The sequence below is a fragment of the Ambystoma mexicanum genome, chromosome 4p (genome assembly GCF_040938575.1).
Source record: "Ambystoma mexicanum isolate Mex_15411 chromosome 4p, UKY_AmexF1_1, whole genome shotgun sequence".
NCBI lineage: Eukaryota > Metazoa > Chordata > Amphibia > Caudata > Ambystomatidae > Ambystoma > Ambystoma mexicanum.
The window spans coordinates 38,932,477-38,952,476 of record NC_090927.1 but is presented as its reverse complement, the minus strand read 5'-3'; the positions used below and the strand labels follow the sequence as shown (position 1 = coordinate 38,952,476).

General features: G+C 45.2%; 24 non-coding genes across 24 annotated transcripts; all 24 read left to right on the top strand.

Moving 5' to 3' along the window:
• The first annotated feature begins 995 nt into the window (after positions 1-995).
• TRNAM-CAU (transfer RNA methionine (anticodon CAU)) lies at positions 996-1,068 on the top strand. The gene has a single exon. It is a non-coding gene; the product is annotated as a tRNA-Met (tRNA).
• Positions 1,069-1,333: 265 nt separating this feature from the next.
• Positions 1,334-1,406, top strand: TRNAM-CAU (transfer RNA methionine (anticodon CAU)). The gene has a single exon. It is a non-coding gene; the product is annotated as a tRNA-Met (tRNA).
• A 264-nt stretch (positions 1,407-1,670) lies between these two features.
• TRNAM-CAU (transfer RNA methionine (anticodon CAU)) lies at positions 1,671-1,743 on the top strand. The gene has a single exon. It is a non-coding gene; the product is annotated as a tRNA-Met (tRNA).
• Positions 1,744-2,007: 264 nt separating this feature from the next.
• TRNAM-CAU (transfer RNA methionine (anticodon CAU)) lies at positions 2,008-2,080 on the top strand. Its single transcript has one exon. It is a non-coding gene; the product is annotated as a tRNA-Met (tRNA).
• A 2,221-nt stretch (positions 2,081-4,301) lies between these two features.
• TRNAM-CAU (transfer RNA methionine (anticodon CAU)) lies at positions 4,302-4,374 on the top strand. Its single transcript has one exon. It is a non-coding gene; the product is annotated as a tRNA-Met (tRNA).
• Positions 4,375-4,639: 265 nt separating this feature from the next.
• On the top strand, positions 4,640-4,712 carry TRNAM-CAU (transfer RNA methionine (anticodon CAU)). The gene has a single exon. It is a non-coding gene; the product is annotated as a tRNA-Met (tRNA).
• A 264-nt stretch (positions 4,713-4,976) lies between these two features.
• On the top strand, positions 4,977-5,049 carry TRNAM-CAU (transfer RNA methionine (anticodon CAU)). The gene has a single exon. It is a non-coding gene; the product is annotated as a tRNA-Met (tRNA).
• Positions 5,050-5,313: 264 nt separating this feature from the next.
• TRNAM-CAU (transfer RNA methionine (anticodon CAU)) lies at positions 5,314-5,386 on the top strand. Its single transcript has one exon. It is a non-coding gene; the product is annotated as a tRNA-Met (tRNA).
• A 2,221-nt stretch (positions 5,387-7,607) lies between these two features.
• TRNAM-CAU (transfer RNA methionine (anticodon CAU)) lies at positions 7,608-7,680 on the top strand. The gene has a single exon. It is a non-coding gene; the product is annotated as a tRNA-Met (tRNA).
• Positions 7,681-7,945: 265 nt separating this feature from the next.
• On the top strand, positions 7,946-8,018 carry TRNAM-CAU (transfer RNA methionine (anticodon CAU)). Its single transcript has one exon. It is a non-coding gene; the product is annotated as a tRNA-Met (tRNA).
• A 264-nt stretch (positions 8,019-8,282) lies between these two features.
• On the top strand, positions 8,283-8,355 carry TRNAM-CAU (transfer RNA methionine (anticodon CAU)). Its single transcript has one exon. It is a non-coding gene; the product is annotated as a tRNA-Met (tRNA).
• A 264-nt stretch (positions 8,356-8,619) lies between these two features.
• Positions 8,620-8,692, top strand: TRNAM-CAU (transfer RNA methionine (anticodon CAU)). Its single transcript has one exon. It is a non-coding gene; the product is annotated as a tRNA-Met (tRNA).
• A 2,221-nt stretch (positions 8,693-10,913) lies between these two features.
• Positions 10,914-10,986, top strand: TRNAM-CAU (transfer RNA methionine (anticodon CAU)). Its single transcript has one exon. It is a non-coding gene; the product is annotated as a tRNA-Met (tRNA).
• A 265-nt stretch (positions 10,987-11,251) lies between these two features.
• On the top strand, positions 11,252-11,324 carry TRNAM-CAU (transfer RNA methionine (anticodon CAU)). The gene has a single exon. It is a non-coding gene; the product is annotated as a tRNA-Met (tRNA).
• Positions 11,325-11,588: 264 nt separating this feature from the next.
• TRNAM-CAU (transfer RNA methionine (anticodon CAU)) lies at positions 11,589-11,661 on the top strand. The gene has a single exon. It is a non-coding gene; the product is annotated as a tRNA-Met (tRNA).
• Positions 11,662-11,925: 264 nt separating this feature from the next.
• TRNAM-CAU (transfer RNA methionine (anticodon CAU)) lies at positions 11,926-11,998 on the top strand. The gene has a single exon. It is a non-coding gene; the product is annotated as a tRNA-Met (tRNA).
• Positions 11,999-14,219: 2,221 nt separating this feature from the next.
• On the top strand, positions 14,220-14,292 carry TRNAM-CAU (transfer RNA methionine (anticodon CAU)). Its single transcript has one exon. It is a non-coding gene; the product is annotated as a tRNA-Met (tRNA).
• A 265-nt stretch (positions 14,293-14,557) lies between these two features.
• Positions 14,558-14,630, top strand: TRNAM-CAU (transfer RNA methionine (anticodon CAU)). The gene has a single exon. It is a non-coding gene; the product is annotated as a tRNA-Met (tRNA).
• Positions 14,631-14,894: 264 nt separating this feature from the next.
• Positions 14,895-14,967, top strand: TRNAM-CAU (transfer RNA methionine (anticodon CAU)). Its single transcript has one exon. It is a non-coding gene; the product is annotated as a tRNA-Met (tRNA).
• A 264-nt stretch (positions 14,968-15,231) lies between these two features.
• TRNAM-CAU (transfer RNA methionine (anticodon CAU)) lies at positions 15,232-15,304 on the top strand. Its single transcript has one exon. It is a non-coding gene; the product is annotated as a tRNA-Met (tRNA).
• A 2,221-nt stretch (positions 15,305-17,525) lies between these two features.
• TRNAM-CAU (transfer RNA methionine (anticodon CAU)) lies at positions 17,526-17,598 on the top strand. The gene has a single exon. It is a non-coding gene; the product is annotated as a tRNA-Met (tRNA).
• Positions 17,599-17,863: 265 nt separating this feature from the next.
• On the top strand, positions 17,864-17,936 carry TRNAM-CAU (transfer RNA methionine (anticodon CAU)). Its single transcript has one exon. It is a non-coding gene; the product is annotated as a tRNA-Met (tRNA).
• Positions 17,937-18,200: 264 nt separating this feature from the next.
• On the top strand, positions 18,201-18,273 carry TRNAM-CAU (transfer RNA methionine (anticodon CAU)). The gene has a single exon. It is a non-coding gene; the product is annotated as a tRNA-Met (tRNA).
• A 264-nt stretch (positions 18,274-18,537) lies between these two features.
• On the top strand, positions 18,538-18,610 carry TRNAM-CAU (transfer RNA methionine (anticodon CAU)). Its single transcript has one exon. It is a non-coding gene; the product is annotated as a tRNA-Met (tRNA).
• Positions 18,611-20,000: the final 1,390 nt, after the last annotated feature.

Genomic DNA, 20,000 nt, shown 5'->3' with positions numbered 1-20,000 from the left:
CATAATAAAAGTGCCCTTGTGAGCCTGGCTGTGTTTAAATCACACAGCAGGGAATGCAGCTTTCAACTTTCCCTCACTGGCCACGAACGGCCACGAACGGCCAGGTTCTATAGACCAAAAAGCTAGGAGGAACCCTGGCCACTTTTAAATGAGGGTGGGTTTTGAACTACAGTTCCTTCAGGAGCAAAGCCTGGATTGGCCTTCCTGGATGTTCCTGTGGCCCGCTGGATGCTTTAATGGGCTGGATAAAGCGTTCTGGAGGATGGAATCCTCTTGGGTTCAGTCTGGGAACTTCTGGGAGTTCATCTGCATAACCCAGCCCCGTCCACCCTTCTTGACCTGGCCGGCAGTTACCTTGCTCTGTTACTAGAGGGCGCGTTTGGACTCTCTTCATGAACCGTGTGCCTCACAGGTGTGATAATGATGTAGTTTGGGGTTTGTTTTTGTGGCATGCTACCTGTCACCAGCCGCAAGCAGATCAGCATGAGATCTGATGTCAAATAACAGCATAACAAACTGTGACATAATACAAACCTGACATAAGCGATGTAAGCAGCGAGTATAACGAAACCGGCTGAACGCACACAAGAAAACTAAATGATGGAAGTGGAAACACATAATTAATCATGCATATATATATAGGAAAGGAGCAAAACTCTCTGCAAATGGGAAAAAAAGCGACCTGCTTACAAAAGGGACTTTGGGGGAGGAGAATTAAAAACTGGTAAGAAAAAAGGGCTGAAAAGAGTTAGGTATATATCCAGCGAGGGAGGGGTTGGAAGTTTGTGGCATCTTACCTGTTTTGGAGCATATCAAAATAACTAGCTCAAAATTCAAGCATCGAAGGATGGGACTCTTGATTGATGAATGGAAGACATCTGAAGTACAAAACACTATACATTCAAGTGAAGCTTTTCAGATGGATCGTATTCTCTCTGGAGTTTTGAGTGTGGAGTTGTGTCACATAATCTTCATCAACAAATCATAAAATCGCAGCCTTCTTAGCGCAGTAGGCAGCGCGTCAGTCTCATAATCTGAAGGTCCTGAGTTCGAGCCTCAGAGAGGGCACAAGTGTTTTTTGTTTCAACAAATACAATTGGACATATTTTTTCTAAACATGAAGAGGAGCATGATGTTCAGTAGACCGCAACGCGGTCCTTGTGAATCACAGGATTGGATTCTTTACTGACGCAGAAAAGAAATATGATTGCCAAATACCAAAGAACCAATTGGGGCTAGCTGCGTTTTATTTGAATATTTCTATCTGGACTTTGTGAGTAGCGTGGTCTCAAATCATGCTCTCCACCAGGTTATCCAAAGAGCCTCCAACGGAGCCTTCTTAGCGCAGTAGGCAGCGCGTCAGTCTCATAATCTGAAGGTCCTGAGTTCGAGCCTCAGAGAGGGCACAAGTGTTTTTTGTTTCAGCAAATTCAATTGGACATATCCTTTCTAAACATGAAGAGGAGAATGATGTTCAGTAGACCGCAACGCGGTCCTTGTGAATCACAGGATTGGATTCTTTACTGACGCAGAAAAGAAATATGATCGCAAAATACCATAGAACCAATGGGGCTAGCTGCATTTTATTTTAATATTTCTATCTGGACTGTGTGAGTAGCGTTGTCTCAGATCTGGTTCTCCACCAAGTTCTCCAAAAATACTCCAGCAGAGCCTTCTTAGCGCAGTAGGCAGCGCGTCAGTCTCATAATCTGAAGGTCCTGAGTTCGAGCCTCAGAGAGGGCACAAGTGTTTTTTGTTTCAGCAAATTCAATTGGACATATCCTTTCTAAACATGAAGAGTAGCATGATGTTCAGTAGACCGCAACGCGGTCCTTGTGAATCAGAGGATTGGATTCTTTACTGACGCAGAAAAGAAATATGATCGCAAAATACCATAGAACCAATGGGGCTAGCTGCATTTTATTTTAATATTTCTATCTGGACTGTGTGAGTAGCGTTGTCTCAGATCTGGTCCTCCACCAAGTTCTCCAAAAATACTCCAGCAGAGCCTTCTTAGCGCAGTAGGCAGCGCGTCAGTCTCATATTCTGAAGGTCCTGAGTTCGAGCCTCAGAGAGGGCACAAGTGTTTTTTGTTTCAGCAAATTCAATTGGACATATCCTTTCTAAACATGAAGAGTAGCATGATGTTCAGTAGACCGCAACGCGGTCCTTGTGAATCAGAGGATTGGATTCTTTACTGACGCAGAAAAGAAATATGATCGCAAAATACCATAGAACCAATGGGGCTAGCTGCATTTTATTTGAATATTTCTATCTGCACTTTGTGAGTAGCGTGGTCTTGGATCTGTTTCTCCACCAGGTTCTCCAAACATACTCCAGCCGAACCTGCTTAGTGCAGTAGGCAGCGCGTCAGTCTCATAATTTGAAGGTCCTGAGTTCTTTCCTCAGAGAAGGCAGGCCTCTTATGTTTCAGGTAATAACTTTTCAAAAACGTTGACAGAATGAGTACAATGTTTGGTATTTTGCAAATGTAAGCAGTCCCTGTGCAAACTTTCTGGCCCTGTGTTCCCACGCCTTCTCCTTGTGCCTTCCAGAGCCCATCAGGTGCACTATGAACTAATGGCAAAACATGGTTGTGCATATAAGGTTGATGCCGCACGAACCCTGCTATGGTTTTTCATATTAATAAGCCTCCGTGCAGTGTCCATCGCCGCCCTAGTGGCGTTATGGCTCTGTAGTTGGTCCGGATAAGCCCAGGGTACCCAGGCCGTAATCTGTAAAGGAAAGAAAAAGGTAAGTGGGGCCAACCAGTGGGGAAAAGAGGGGTCAGTTCAAACAAACAGGTTCTTTCGAATAGAGGTGGGGCAGTTTAAAATGATAAGGTTGCTGGTTGGGATAGCATGGGCGCATACTGATAGAGCCAACGTAGGTCTTTGAGCAAAGATTCAGGAAATAAGGATGGTACATTTTATGGTGTTAGATGCAGTGGGGCAGGTTTACATGAGGGCAGTTTCAGAGAATGAGCAAGTATTTCAAAATGTATTTTCTGGCTGTGTGAGGGACTTGAGAGGTCTTCAAGCAGACCCTTGGAGTATGTTTAAAGTCTCTCACAAAATAAACTCTAGAAAAGACAGGTGGGGCACCCAAGCCTAGCGGCCAAATAGTGAGGCGACTGCATGAAAGGCAAATGCGAAAAGAGGCAAAGAGGGGTAGCACAAGGGGATGCAGCCAATTTCGACACTTCTGTTTCTGGTGATTGTCTTGCCCCTGTGCCCACGAAAGGCTCTGGGGAACGCAGGCACAGTTGCGGCTCAGGCATGGACAGTCTGCAAGGCCCTCCTTCGGCATAATAAAAGTGCCCTTGTGAGCCTGGCTGTGTTTAAATCACACAGCAGGGAATGCAGCTTTCAACTTTCCCTCACTGGCCACGAACGGCCACGAACGGCCAGGTTCTATAGACCAAAAAGCTAGGAGGAACCCTGGCCACTTTTAAATGAGGGTGGGTTTTGAACTACAGTTCCTTCAGGAGCAAAGCCTGGATTGGCCTTCCTGGATGTTCCTGTGGCCCGCTGGATGCTTTAATGGGCTGGATAAAGCGTTCTGGAGGATGGAATCCTCTTGGGTTCAGTCTGGGAACTTCTGGGAGTTCATCTGCATAACCCAGCCCCGTCCACCCTTCTTGACCTGGCCGGCAGTTACCTTGCTCTGTTACTAGAGGGCGCGTTTGGACTCTCTTCATGAACCGTGTGCCTCACAGGTGTGATAATGATGTAGTTTGGGGTTTGTTTTTGTGGCATGCTACCTGTCACCAGCCGCAAGCAGATCAGCATGAGATCTGATGTCAAATAACAGCATAACAAACTGTGACATAATACAAACCTGACATAAGCGATGTAAGCAGCGAGTATAACGAAACCGGCTGAACGCACACAAGAAAACTAAATGATGGAAGTGGAAACACATAATTAATCATGCATATATATATAGGAAAGGAGCAAAACTCTCTGCAAATGGGAAAAAAAGCGACCTGCTTACAAAAGGGACTTTGGGGGAGGAGAATTAAAAACTGGTAAGAAAAAAGGGCTGAAAAGAGTTAGGTATATATCCAGCGAGGGAGGGGTTGGAAGTTTGTGGCATCTTACCTGTTTTGGAGCATATCAAAATAACTAGCTCAAAATTCAAGCATCGAAGGATGGGACTCTTGATTGATGAATGGAAGACATCTGAAGTACAAAACACTATACATTCAAGTGAAGCTTTTCAGATGGATCGTATTCTCTCTGGAGTTTTGAGTGTGGAGTTGTGTCACATAATCTTCATCAACAAATCATAAAATCGCAGCCTTCTTAGCGCAGTAGGCAGCGCGTCAGTCTCATAATCTGAAGGTCCTGAGTTCGAGCCTCAGAGAGGGCACAAGTGTTTTTTGTTTCAACAAATACAATTGGACATATTTTTTCTAAACATGAAGAGGAGCATGATGTTCAGTAGACCGCAACGCGGTCCTTGTGAATCACAGGATTGGATTCTTTACTGACGCAGAAAAGAAATATGATTGCCAAATACCAAAGAACCAATTGGGGCTAGCTGCGTTTTATTTGAATATTTCTATCTGGACTTTGTGAGTAGCGTGGTCTCAAATCATGCTCTCCACCAGGTTATCCAAAGAGCCTCCAACGGAGCCTTCTTAGCGCAGTAGGCAGCGCGTCAGTCTCATAATCTGAAGGTCCTGAGTTCGAGCCTCAGAGAGGGCACAAGTGTTTTTTGTTTCAGCAAATTCAATTGGACATATCCTTTCTAAACATGAAGAGGAGAATGATGTTCAGTAGACCGCAACGCGGTCCTTGTGAATCACAGGATTGGATTCTTTACTGACGCAGAAAAGAAATATGATCGCAAAATACCATAGAACCAATGGGGCTAGCTGCATTTTATTTTAATATTTCTATCTGGACTGTGTGAGTAGCGTTGTCTCAGATCTGGTTCTCCACCAAGTTCTCCAAAAATACTCCAGCAGAGCCTTCTTAGCGCAGTAGGCAGCGCGTCAGTCTCATAATCTGAAGGTCCTGAGTTCGAGCCTCAGAGAGGGCACAAGTGTTTTTTGTTTCAGCAAATTCAATTGGACATATCCTTTCTAAACATGAAGAGTAGCATGATGTTCAGTAGACCGCAACGCGGTCCTTGTGAATCAGAGGATTGGATTCTTTACTGACGCAGAAAAGAAATATGATCGCAAAATACCATAGAACCAATGGGGCTAGCTGCATTTTATTTTAATATTTCTATCTGGACTGTGTGAGTAGCGTTGTCTCAGATCTGGTCCTCCACCAAGTTCTCCAAAAATACTCCAGCAGAGCCTTCTTAGCGCAGTAGGCAGCGCGTCAGTCTCATATTCTGAAGGTCCTGAGTTCGAGCCTCAGAGAGGGCACAAGTGTTTTTTGTTTCAGCAAATTCAATTGGACATATCCTTTCTAAACATGAAGAGTAGCATGATGTTCAGTAGACCGCAACGCGGTCCTTGTGAATCAGAGGATTGGATTCTTTACTGACGCAGAAAAGAAATATGATCGCAAAATACCATAGAACCAATGGGGCTAGCTGCATTTTATTTGAATATTTCTATCTGCACTTTGTGAGTAGCGTGGTCTTGGATCTGTTTCTCCACCAGGTTCTCCAAACATACTCCAGCCGAACCTGCTTAGTGCAGTAGGCAGCGCGTCAGTCTCATAATTTGAAGGTCCTGAGTTCTTTCCTCAGAGAAGGCAGGCCTCTTATGTTTCAGGTAATAACTTTTCAAAAACGTTGACAGAATGAGTACAATGTTTGGTATTTTGCAAATGTAAGCAGTCCCTGTGCAAACTTTCTGGCCCTGTGTTCCCACGCCTTCTCCTTGTGCCTTCCAGAGCCCATCAGGTGCACTATGAACTAATGGCAAAACATGGTTGTGCATATAAGGTTGATGCCGCACGAACCCTGCTATGGTTTTTCATATTAATAAGCCTCCGTGCAGTGTCCATCGCCGCCCTAGTGGCGTTATGGCTCTGTAGTTGGTCCGGATAAGCCCAGGGTACCCAGGCCGTAATCTGTAAAGGAAAGAAAAAGGTAAGTGGGGCCAACCAGTGGGGAAAAGAGGGGTCAGTTCAAACAAACAGGTTCTTTCGAATAGAGGTGGGGCAGTTTAAAATGATAAGGTTGCTGGTTGGGATAGCATGGGCGCATACTGATAGAGCCAACGTAGGTCTTTGAGCAAAGATTCAGGAAATAAGGATGGTACATTTTATGGTGTTAGATGCAGTGGGGCAGGTTTACATGAGGGCAGTTTCAGAGAATGAGCAAGTATTTCAAAATGTATTTTCTGGCTGTGTGAGGGACTTGAGAGGTCTTCAAGCAGACCCTTGGAGTATGTTTAAAGTCTCTCACAAAATAAACTCTAGAAAAGACAGGTGGGGCACCCAAGCCTAGCGGCCAAATAGTGAGGCGACTGCATGAAAGGCAAATGCGAAAAGAGGCAAAGAGGGGTAGCACAAGGGGATGCAGCCAATTTCGACACTTCTGTTTCTGGTGATTGTCTTGCCCCTGTGCCCACGAAAGGCTCTGGGGAACGCAGGCACAGTTGCGGCTCAGGCATGGACAGTCTGCAAGGCCCTCCTTCGGCATAATAAAAGTGCCCTTGTGAGCCTGGCTGTGTTTAAATCACACAGCAGGGAATGCAGCTTTCAACTTTCCCTCACTGGCCACGAACGGCCACGAACGGCCAGGTTCTATAGACCAAAAAGCTAGGAGGAACCCTGGCCACTTTTAAATGAGGGTGGGTTTTGAACTACAGTTCCTTCAGGAGCAAAGCCTGGATTGGCCTTCCTGGATGTTCCTGTGGCCCGCTGGATGCTTTAATGGGCTGGATAAAGCGTTCTGGAGGATGGAATCCTCTTGGGTTCAGTCTGGGAACTTCTGGGAGTTCATCTGCATAACCCAGCCCCGTCCACCCTTCTTGACCTGGCCGGCAGTTACCTTGCTCTGTTACTAGAGGGCGCGTTTGGACTCTCTTCATGAACCGTGTGCCTCACAGGTGTGATAATGATGTAGTTTGGGGTTTGTTTTTGTGGCATGCTACCTGTCACCAGCCGCAAGCAGATCAGCATGAGATCTGATGTCAAATAACAGCATAACAAACTGTGACATAATACAAACCTGACATAAGCGATGTAAGCAGCGAGTATAACGAAACCGGCTGAACGCACACAAGAAAACTAAATGATGGAAGTGGAAACACATAATTAATCATGCATATATATATAGGAAAGGAGCAAAACTCTCTGCAAATGGGAAAAAAAGCGACCTGCTTACAAAAGGGACTTTGGGGGAGGAGAATTAAAAACTGGTAAGAAAAAAGGGCTGAAAAGAGTTAGGTATATATCCAGCGAGGGAGGGGTTGGAAGTTTGTGGCATCTTACCTGTTTTGGAGCATATCAAAATAACTAGCTCAAAATTCAAGCATCGAAGGATGGGACTCTTGATTGATGAATGGAAGACATCTGAAGTACAAAACACTATACATTCAAGTGAAGCTTTTCAGATGGATCGTATTCTCTCTGGAGTTTTGAGTGTGGAGTTGTGTCACATAATCTTCATCAACAAATCATAAAATCGCAGCCTTCTTAGCGCAGTAGGCAGCGCGTCAGTCTCATAATCTGAAGGTCCTGAGTTCGAGCCTCAGAGAGGGCACAAGTGTTTTTTGTTTCAACAAATACAATTGGACATATTTTTTCTAAACATGAAGAGGAGCATGATGTTCAGTAGACCGCAACGCGGTCCTTGTGAATCACAGGATTGGATTCTTTACTGACGCAGAAAAGAAATATGATTGCCAAATACCAAAGAACCAATTGGGGCTAGCTGCGTTTTATTTGAATATTTCTATCTGGACTTTGTGAGTAGCGTGGTCTCAAATCATGCTCTCCACCAGGTTATCCAAAGAGCCTCCAACGGAGCCTTCTTAGCGCAGTAGGCAGCGCGTCAGTCTCATAATCTGAAGGTCCTGAGTTCGAGCCTCAGAGAGGGCACAAGTGTTTTTTGTTTCAGCAAATTCAATTGGACATATCCTTTCTAAACATGAAGAGGAGAATGATGTTCAGTAGACCGCAACGCGGTCCTTGTGAATCACAGGATTGGATTCTTTACTGACGCAGAAAAGAAATATGATCGCAAAATACCATAGAACCAATGGGGCTAGCTGCATTTTATTTTAATATTTCTATCTGGACTGTGTGAGTAGCGTTGTCTCAGATCTGGTTCTCCACCAAGTTCTCCAAAAATACTCCAGCAGAGCCTTCTTAGCGCAGTAGGCAGCGCGTCAGTCTCATAATCTGAAGGTCCTGAGTTCGAGCCTCAGAGAGGGCACAAGTGTTTTTTGTTTCAGCAAATTCAATTGGACATATCCTTTCTAAACATGAAGAGTAGCATGATGTTCAGTAGACCGCAACGCGGTCCTTGTGAATCAGAGGATTGGATTCTTTACTGACGCAGAAAAGAAATATGATCGCAAAATACCATAGAACCAATGGGGCTAGCTGCATTTTATTTTAATATTTCTATCTGGACTGTGTGAGTAGCGTTGTCTCAGATCTGGTCCTCCACCAAGTTCTCCAAAAATACTCCAGCAGAGCCTTCTTAGCGCAGTAGGCAGCGCGTCAGTCTCATATTCTGAAGGTCCTGAGTTCGAGCCTCAGAGAGGGCACAAGTGTTTTTTGTTTCAGCAAATTCAATTGGACATATCCTTTCTAAACATGAAGAGTAGCATGATGTTCAGTAGACCGCAACGCGGTCCTTGTGAATCAGAGGATTGGATTCTTTACTGACGCAGAAAAGAAATATGATCGCAAAATACCATAGAACCAATGGGGCTAGCTGCATTTTATTTGAATATTTCTATCTGCACTTTGTGAGTAGCGTGGTCTTGGATCTGTTTCTCCACCAGGTTCTCCAAACATACTCCAGCCGAACCTGCTTAGTGCAGTAGGCAGCGCGTCAGTCTCATAATTTGAAGGTCCTGAGTTCTTTCCTCAGAGAAGGCAGGCCTCTTATGTTTCAGGTAATAACTTTTCAAAAACGTTGACAGAATGAGTACAATGTTTGGTATTTTGCAAATGTAAGCAGTCCCTGTGCAAACTTTCTGGCCCTGTGTTCCCACGCCTTCTCCTTGTGCCTTCCAGAGCCCATCAGGTGCACTATGAACTAATGGCAAAACATGGTTGTGCATATAAGGTTGATGCCGCACGAACCCTGCTATGGTTTTTCATATTAATAAGCCTCCGTGCAGTGTCCATCGCCGCCCTAGTGGCGTTATGGCTCTGTAGTTGGTCCGGATAAGCCCAGGGTACCCAGGCCGTAATCTGTAAAGGAAAGAAAAAGGTAAGTGGGGCCAACCAGTGGGGAAAAGAGGGGTCAGTTCAAACAAACAGGTTCTTTCGAATAGAGGTGGGGCAGTTTAAAATGATAAGGTTGCTGGTTGGGATAGCATGGGCGCATACTGATAGAGCCAACGTAGGTCTTTGAGCAAAGATTCAGGAAATAAGGATGGTACATTTTATGGTGTTAGATGCAGTGGGGCAGGTTTACATGAGGGCAGTTTCAGAGAATGAGCAAGTATTTCAAAATGTATTTTCTGGCTGTGTGAGGGACTTGAGAGGTCTTCAAGCAGACCCTTGGAGTATGTTTAAAGTCTCTCACAAAATAAACTCTAGAAAAGACAGGTGGGGCACCCAAGCCTAGCGGCCAAATAGTGAGGCGACTGCATGAAAGGCAAATGCGAAAAGAGGCAAAGAGGGGTAGCACAAGGGGATGCAGCCAATTTCGACACTTCTGTTTCTGGTGATTGTCTTGCCCCTGTGCCCACGAAAGGCTCTGGGGAACGCAGGCACAGTTGCGGCTCAGGCATGGACAGTCTGCAAGGCCCTCCTTCGGCATAATAAAAGTGCCCTTGTGAGCCTGGCTGTGTTTAAATCACACAGCAGGGAATGCAGCTTTCAACTTTCCCTCACTGGCCACGAACGGCCACGAACGGCCAGGTTCTATAGACCAAAAAGCTAGGAGGAACCCTGGCCACTTTTAAATGAGGGTGGGTTTTGAACTACAGTTCCTTCAGGAGCAAAGCCTGGATTGGCCTTCCTGGATGTTCCTGTGGCCCGCTGGATGCTTTAATGGGCTGGATAAAGCGTTCTGGAGGATGGAATCCTCTTGGGTTCAGTCTGGGAACTTCTGGGAGTTCATCTGCATAACCCAGCCCCGTCCACCCTTCTTGACCTGGCCGGCAGTTACCTTGCTCTGTTACTAGAGGGCGCGTTTGGACTCTCTTCATGAACCGTGTGCCTCACAGGTGTGATAATGATGTAGTTTGGGGTTTGTTTTTGTGGCATGCTACCTGTCACCAGCCGCAAGCAGATCAGCATGAGATCTGATGTCAAATAACAGCATAACAAACTGTGACATAATACAAACCTGACATAAGCGATGTAAGCAGCGAGTATAACGAAACCGGCTGAACGCACACAAGAAAACTAAATGATGGAAGTGGAAACACATAATTAATCATGCATATATATATAGGAAAGGAGCAAAACTCTCTGCAAATGGGAAAAAAAGCGACCTGCTTACAAAAGGGACTTTGGGGGAGGAGAATTAAAAACTGGTAAGAAAAAAGGGCTGAAAAGAGTTAGGTATATATCCAGCGAGGGAGGGGTTGGAAGTTTGTGGCATCTTACCTGTTTTGGAGCATATCAAAATAACTAGCTCAAAATTCAAGCATCGAAGGATGGGACTCTTGATTGATGAATGGAAGACATCTGAAGTACAAAACACTATACATTCAAGTGAAGCTTTTCAGATGGATCGTATTCTCTCTGGAGTTTTGAGTGTGGAGTTGTGTCACATAATCTTCATCAACAAATCATAAAATCGCAGCCTTCTTAGCGCAGTAGGCAGCGCGTCAGTCTCATAATCTGAAGGTCCTGAGTTCGAGCCTCAGAGAGGGCACAAGTGTTTTTTGTTTCAACAAATACAATTGGACATATTTTTTCTAAACATGAAGAGGAGCATGATGTTCAGTAGACCGCAACGCGGTCCTTGTGAATCACAGGATTGGATTCTTTACTGACGCAGAAAAGAAATATGATTGCCAAATACCAAAGAACCAATTGGGGCTAGCTGCGTTTTATTTGAATATTTCTATCTGGACTTTGTGAGTAGCGTGGTCTCAAATCATGCTCTCCACCAGGTTATCCAAAGAGCCTCCAACGGAGCCTTCTTAGCGCAGTAGGCAGCGCGTCAGTCTCATAATCTGAAGGTCCTGAGTTCGAGCCTCAGAGAGGGCACAAGTGTTTTTTGTTTCAGCAAATTCAATTGGACATATCCTTTCTAAACATGAAGAGGAGAATGATGTTCAGTAGACCGCAACGCGGTCCTTGTGAATCACAGGATTGGATTCTTTACTGACGCAGAAAAGAAATATGATCGCAAAATACCATAGAACCAATGGGGCTAGCTGCATTTTATTTTAATATTTCTATCTGGACTGTGTGAGTAGCGTTGTCTCAGATCTGGTTCTCCACCAAGTTCTCCAAAAATACTCCAGCAGAGCCTTCTTAGCGCAGTAGGCAGCGCGTCAGTCTCATAATCTGAAGGTCCTGAGTTCGAGCCTCAGAGAGGGCACAAGTGTTTTTTGTTTCAGCAAATTCAATTGGACATATCCTTTCTAAACATGAAGAGTAGCATGATGTTCAGTAGACCGCAACGCGGTCCTTGTGAATCAGAGGATTGGATTCTTTACTGACGCAGAAAAGAAATATGATCGCAAAATACCATAGAACCAATGGGGCTAGCTGCATTTTATTTTAATATTTCTATCTGGACTGTGTGAGTAGCGTTGTCTCAGATCTGGTCCTCCACCAAGTTCTCCAAAAATACTCCAGCAGAGCCTTCTTAGCGCAGTAGGCAGCGCGTCAGTCTCATATTCTGAAGGTCCTGAGTTCGAGCCTCAGAGAGGGCACAAGTGTTTTTTGTTTCAGCAAATTCAATTGGACATATCCTTTCTAAACATGAAGAGTAGCATGATGTTCAGTAGACCGCAACGCGGTCCTTGTGAATCAGAGGATTGGATTCTTTACTGACGCAGAAAAGAAATATGATCGCAAAATACCATAGAACCAATGGGGCTAGCTGCATTTTATTTGAATATTTCTATCTGCACTTTGTGAGTAGCGTGGTCTTGGATCTGTTTCTCCACCAGGTTCTCCAAACATACTCCAGCCGAACCTGCTTAGTGCAGTAGGCAGCGCGTCAGTCTCATAATTTGAAGGTCCTGAGTTCTTTCCTCAGAGAAGGCAGGCCTCTTATGTTTCAGGTAATAACTTTTCAAAAACGTTGACAGAATGAGTACAATGTTTGGTATTTTGCAAATGTAAGCAGTCCCTGTGCAAACTTTCTGGCCCTGTGTTCCCACGCCTTCTCCTTGTGCCTTCCAGAGCCCATCAGGTGCACTATGAACTAATGGCAAAACATGGTTGTGCATATAAGGTTGATGCCGCACGAACCCTGCTATGGTTTTTCATATTAATAAGCCTCCGTGCAGTGTCCATCGCCGCCCTAGTGGCGTTATGGCTCTGTAGTTGGTCCGGATAAGCCCAGGGTACCCAGGCCGTAATCTGTAAAGGAAAGAAAAAGGTAAGTGGGGCCAACCAGTGGGGAAAAGAGGGGTCAGTTCAAACAAACAGGTTCTTTCGAATAGAGGTGGGGCAGTTTAAAATGATAAGGTTGCTGGTTGGGATAGCATGGGCGCATACTGATAGAGCCAACGTAGGTCTTTGAGCAAAGATTCAGGAAATAAGGATGGTACATTTTATGGTGTTAGATGCAGTGGGGCAGGTTTACATGAGGGCAGTTTCAGAGAATGAGCAAGTATTTCAAAATGTATTTTCTGGCTGTGTGAGGGACTTGAGAGGTCTTCAAGCAGACCCTTGGAGTATGTTTAAAGTCTCTCACAAAATAAACTCTAGAAAAGACAGGTGGGGCACCCAAGCCTAGCGGCCAAATAGTGAGGCGACTGCATGAAAGGCAAATGCGAAAAGAGGCAAAGAGGGGTAGCACAAGGGGATGCAGCCAATTTCGACACTTCTGTTTCTGGTGATTGTCTTGCCCCTGTGCCCACGAAAGGCTCTGGGGAACGCAGGCACAGTTGCGGCTCAGGCATGGACAGTCTGCAAGGCCCTCCTTCGGCATAATAAAAGTGCCCTTGTGAGCCTGGCTGTGTTTAAATCACACAGCAGGGAATGCAGCTTTCAACTTTCCCTCACTGGCCACGAACGGCCACGAACGGCCAGGTTCTATAGACCAAAAAGCTAGGAGGAACCCTGGCCACTTTTAAATGAGGGTGGGTTTTGAACTACAGTTCCTTCAGGAGCAAAGCCTGGATTGGCCTTCCTGGATGTTCCTGTGGCCCGCTGGATGCTTTAATGGGCTGGATAAAGCGTTCTGGAGGATGGAATCCTCTTGGGTTCAGTCTGGGAACTTCTGGGAGTTCATCTGCATAACCCAGCCCCGTCCACCCTTCTTGACCTGGCCGGCAGTTACCTTGCTCTGTTACTAGAGGGCGCGTTTGGACTCTCTTCATGAACCGTGTGCCTCACAGGTGTGATAATGATGTAGTTTGGGGTTTGTTTTTGTGGCATGCTACCTGTCACCAGCCGCAAGCAGATCAGCATGAGATCTGATGTCAAATAACAGCATAACAAACTGTGACATAATACAAACCTGACATAAGCGATGTAAGCAGCGAGTATAACGAAACCGGCTGAACGCACACAAGAAAACTAAATGATGGAAGTGGAAACACATAATTAATCATGCATATATATATAGGAAAGGAGCAAAACTCTCTGCAAATGGGAAAAAAAGCGACCTGCTTACAAAAGGGACTTTGGGGGAGGAGAATTAAAAACTGGTAAGAAAAAAGGGCTGAAAAGAGTTAGGTATATATCCAGCGAGGGAGGGGTTGGAAGTTTGTGGCATCTTACCTGTTTTGGAGCATATCAAAATAACTAGCTCAAAATTCAAGCATCGAAGGATGGGACTCTTGATTGATGAATGGAAGACATCTGAAGTACAAAACACTATACATTCAAGTGAAGCTTTTCAGATGGATCGTATTCTCTCTGGAGTTTTGAGTGTGGAGTTGTGTCACATAATCTTCATCAACAAATCATAAAATCGCAGCCTTCTTAGCGCAGTAGGCAGCGCGTCAGTCTCATAATCTGAAGGTCCTGAGTTCGAGCCTCAGAGAGGGCACAAGTGTTTTTTGTTTCAACAAATACAATTGGACATATTTTTTCTAAACATGAAGAGGAGCATGATGTTCAGTAGACCGCAACGCGGTCCTTGTGAATCACAGGATTGGATTCTTTACTGACGCAGAAAAGAAATATGATTGCCAAATACCAAAGAACCAATTGGGGCTAGCTGCGTTTTATTTGAATATTTCTATCTGGACTTTGTGAGTAGCGTGGTCTCAAATCATGCTCTCCACCAGGTTATCCAAAGAGCCTCCAACGGAGCCTTCTTAGCGCAGTAGGCAGCGCGTCAGTCTCATAATCTGAAGGTCCTGAGTTCGAGCCTCAGAGAGGGCACAAGTGTTTTTTGTTTCAGCAAATTCAATTGGACATATCCTTTCTAAACATGAAGAGGAGAATGATGTTCAGTAGACCGCAACGCGGTCCTTGTGAATCACAGGATTGGATTCTTTACTGACGCAGAAAAGAAATATGATCGCAAAATACCATAGAACCAATGGGGCTAGCTGCATTTTATTTTAATATTTCTATCTGGACTGTGTGAGTAGCGTTGTCTCAGATCTGGTTCTCCACCAAGTTCTCCAAAAATACTCCAGCAGAGCCTTCTTAGCGCAGTAGGCAGCGCGTCAGTCTCATAATCTGAAGGTCCTGAGTTCGAGCCTCAGAGAGGGCACAAGTGTTTTTTGTTTCAGCAAATTCAATTGGACATATCCTTTCTAAACATGAAGAGTAGCATGATGTTCAGTAGACCGCAACGCGGTCCTTGTGAATCAGAGGATTGGATTCTTTACTGACGCAGAAAAGAAATATGATCGCAAAATACCATAGAACCAATGGGGCTAGCTGCATTTTATTTTAATATTTCTATCTGGACTGTGTGAGTAGCGTTGTCTCAGATCTGGTCCTCCACCAAGTTCTCCAAAAATACTCCAGCAGAGCCTTCTTAGCGCAGTAGGCAGCGCGTCAGTCTCATATTCTGAAGGTCCTGAGTTCGAGCCTCAGAGAGGGCACAAGTGTTTTTTGTTTCAGCAAATTCAATTGGACATATCCTTTCTAAACATGAAGAGTAGCATGATGTTCAGTAGACCGCAACGCGGTCCTTGTGAATCAGAGGATTGGATTCTTTACTGACGCAGAAAAGAAATATGATCGCAAAATACCATAGAACCAATGGGGCTAGCTGCATTTTATTTGAATATTTCTATCTGCACTTTGTGAGTAGCGTGGTCTTGGATCTGTTTCTCCACCAGGTTCTCCAAACATACTCCAGCCGAACCTGCTTAGTGCAGTAGGCAGCGCGTCAGTCTCATAATTTGAAGGTCCTGAGTTCTTTCCTCAGAGAAGGCAGGCCTCTTATGTTTCAGGTAATAACTTTTCAAAAACGTTGACAGAATGAGTACAATGTTTGGTATTTTGCAAATGTAAGCAGTCCCTGTGCAAACTTTCTGGCCCTGTGTTCCCACGCCTTCTCCTTGTGCCTTCCAGAGCCCATCAGGTGCACTATGAACTAATGGCAAAACATGGTTGTGCATATAAGGTTGATGCCGCACGAACCCTGCTATGGTTTTTCATATTAATAAGCCTCCGTGCAGTGTCCATCGCCGCCCTAGTGGCGTTATGGCTCTGTAGTTGGTCCGGATAAGCCCAGGGTACCCAGGCCGTAATCTGTAAAGGAAAGAAAAAGGTAAGTGGGGCCAACCAGTGGGGAAAAGAGGGGTCAGTTCAAACAAACAGGTTCTTTCGAATAGAGGTGGGGCAGTTTAAAATGATAAGGTTGCTGGTTGGGATAGCATGGGCGCATACTGATAGAGCCAACGTAGGTCTTTGAGCAAAGATTCAGGAAATAAGGATGGTACATTTTATGGTGTTAGATGCAGTGGGGCAGGTTTACATGAGGGCAGTTTCAGAGAATGAGCAAGTATTTCAAAATGTATTTTCTGGCTGTGTGAGGGACTTGAGAGGTCTTCAAGCAGACCCTTGGAGTATGTTTAAAGTCTCTCACAAAATAAACTCTAGAAAAGACAGGTGGGGCACCCAAGCCTAGCGGCCAAATAGTGAGGCGACTGCATGAAAGGCAAATGCGAAAAGAGGCAAAGAGGGGTAGCACAAGGGGATGCAGCCAATTTCGACACTTCTGTTTCTGGTGATTGTCTTGCCCCTGTGCCCACGAAAGGCTCTGGGGAACGCAGGCACAGTTGCGGCTCAGGCATGGACAGTCTGCAAGGCCCTCCTTCGGCATAATAAAAGTGCCCTTGTGAGCCTGGCTGTGTTTAAATCACACAGCAGGGAATGCAGCTTTCAACTTTCCCTCACTGGCCACGAACGGCCACGAACGGCCAGGTTCTATAGACCAAAAAGCTAGGAGGAACCCTGGCCACTTTTAAATGAGGGTGGGTTTTGAACTACAGTTCCTTCAGGAGCAAAGCCTGGATTGGCCTTCCTGGATGTTCCTGTGGCCCGCTGGATGCTTTAATGGGCTGGATAAAGCGTTCTGGAGGATGGAATCCTCTTGGGTTCAGTCTGGGAACTTCTGGGAGTTCATCTGCATAACCCAGCCCCGTCCACCCTTCTTGACCTGGCCGGCAGTTACCTTGCTCTGTTACTAGAGGGCGCGTTTGGACTCTCTTCATGAACCGTGTGCCTCACAGGTGTGATAATGATGTAGTTTGGGGTTTGTTTTTGTGGCATGCTACCTGTCACCAGCCGCAAGCAGATCAGCATGAGATCTGATGTCAAATAACAGCATAACAAACTGTGACATAATACAAACCTGACATAAGCGATGTAAGCAGCGAGTATAACGAAACCGGCTGAACGCACACAAGAAAACTAAATGATGGAAGTGGAAACACATAATTAATCATGCATATATATATAGGAAAGGAGCAAAACTCTCTGCAAATGGGAAAAAAAGCGACCTGCTTACAAAAGGGACTTTGGGGGAGGAGAATTAAAAACTGGTAAGAAAAAAGGGCTGAAAAGAGTTAGGTATATATCCAGCGAGGGAGGGGTTGGAAGTTTGTGGCATCTTACCTGTTTTGGAGCATATCAAAATAACTAGCTCAAAATTCAAGCATCGAAGGATGGGACTCTTGATTGATGAATGGAAGACATCTGAAGTACAAAACACTATACATTCAAGTGAAGCTTTTCAGATGGATCGTATTCTCTCTGGAGTTTTGAGTGTGGAGTTGTGTCACATAATCTTCATCAACAAATCATAAAATCGCAGCCTTCTTAGCGCAGTAGGCAGCGCGTCAGTCTCATAATCTGAAGGTCCTGAGTTCGAGCCTCAGAGAGGGCACAAGTGTTTTTTGTTTCAACAAATACAATTGGACATATTTTTTCTAAACATGAAGAGGAGCATGATGTTCAGTAGACCGCAACGCGGTCCTTGTGAATCACAGGATTGGATTCTTTACTGACGCAGAAAAGAAATATGATTGCCAAATACCAAAGAACCAATTGGGGCTAGCTGCGTTTTATTTGAATATTTCTATCTGGACTTTGTGAGTAGCGTGGTCTCAAATCATGCTCTCCACCAGGTTATCCAAAGAGCCTCCAACGGAGCCTTCTTAGCGCAGTAGGCAGCGCGTCAGTCTCATAATCTGAAGGTCCTGAGTTCGAGCCTCAGAGAGGGCACAAGTGTTTTTTGTTTCAGCAAATTCAATTGGACATATCCTTTCTAAACATGAAGAGGAGAATGATGTTCAGTAGACCGCAACGCGGTCCTTGTGAATCACAGGATTGGATTCTTTACTGACGCAGAAAAGAAATATGATCGCAAAATACCATAGAACCAATGGGGCTAGCTGCATTTTATTTTAATATTTCTATCTGGACTGTGTGAGTAGCGTTGTCTCAGATCTGGTTCTCCACCAAGTTCTCCAAAAATACTCCAGCAGAGCCTTCTTAGCGCAGTAGGCAGCGCGTCAGTCTCATAATCTGAAGGTCCTGAGTTCGAGCCTCAGAGAGGGCACAAGTGTTTTTTGTTTCAGCAAATTCAATTGGACATATCCTTTCTAAACATGAAGAGTAGCATGATGTTCAGTAGACCGCAACGCGGTCCTTGTGAATCAGAGGATTGGATTCTTTACTGACGCAGAAAAGAAATATGATCGCAAAATACCATAGAACCAATGGGGCTAGCTGCATTTTATTTTAATATTTCTATCTGGACTGTGTGAGTAGCGTTGTCTCAGATCTGGTCCTCCACCAAGTTCTCCAAAAATACTCCAGCAGAGCCTTCTTAGCGCAGTAGGCAGCGCGTCAGTCTCATATTCTGAAGGTCCTGAGTTCGAGCCTCAGAGAGGGCACAAGTGTTTTTTGTTTCAGCAAATTCAATTGGACATATCCTTTCTAAACATGAAGAGTAGCATGATGTTCAGTAGACCGCAACGCGGTCCTTGTGAATCAGAGGATTGGATTCTTTACTGACGCAGAAAAGAAATATGATCGCAAAATACCATAGAACCAATGGGGCTAGCTGCATTTTATTTGAATATTTCTATCTGCACTTTGTGAGTAGCGTGGTCTTGGATCTGTTTCTCCACCAGGTTCTCCAAACATACTCCAGCCGAACCTGCTTAGTGCAGTAGGCAGCGCGTCAGTCTCATAATTTGAAGGTCCTGAGTTCTTTCCTCAGAGAAGGCAGGCCTCTTATGTTTCAGGTAATAACTTTTCAAAAACGTTGACAGAATGAGTACAATGTTTGGTATTTTGCAAATGTAAGCAGTCCCTGTGCAAACTTTCTGGCCCTGTGTTCCCACGCCTTCTCCTTGTGCCTTCCAGAGCCCATCAGGTGCACTATGAACTAATGGCAAAACATGGTTGTGCATATAAGGTTGATGCCGCACGAACCCTGCTATGGTTTTTCATATTAATAAGCCTCCGTGCAGTGTCCATCGCCGCCCTAGTGGCGTTATGGCTCTGTAGTTGGTCCGGATAAGCCCAGGGTACCCAGGCCGTAATCTGTAAAGGAAAGAAAAAGGTAAGTGGGGCCAACCAGTGGGGAAAAGAGGGGTCAGTTCAAACAAACAGGTTCTTTCGAATAGAGGTGGGGCAGTTTAAAATGATAAGGTTGCTGGTTGGGATAGCATGGGCGCATACTGATAGAGCCAACGTAGGTCTTTGAGCAAAGATTCAGGAAATAAGGATGGTACATTTTATGGTGTTAGATGCAGTGGGGCAGGTTTACATGAGGGCAGTTTCAGAGAATGAGCAAGTATTTCAAAATGTATTTTCTGGCTGTGTGAGGGACTTGAGAGGTCTTCAAGCAGACCCTTGGAGTATGTTTAAAGTCTCTCACAAAATAAACTCTAGAAAAGACAGGTGGGGCACCCAAGCCTAGCGGCCAAATAGTGAGGCGACTGCATGAAAGGCAAATGCGAAAAGAGGCAAAGAGGGGTAGCACAAGGGGATGCAGCCAATTTCGACACTTCTGTTTCTGGTGATTGTCTTGCCCCTGTGCCCACGAAAGGCTCTGGGGAACGCAGGCACAGTTGCGGCTCAGGCATGGACAGTCTGCAAGGCCCTCCTTCGGCATAATAAAAGTGCCCTTGTGAGCCTGGCTGTGTTTAAATCACACAGCAGGGAATGCAGCTTTCAACTTTCCCTCACTGGCCACGAACGGCCACGAACAGACAGGTTCTATAGACCAAAAAGCTAGGAGGAACCCTGGCCACTTTTAAATGAGGGTGGGTTTTG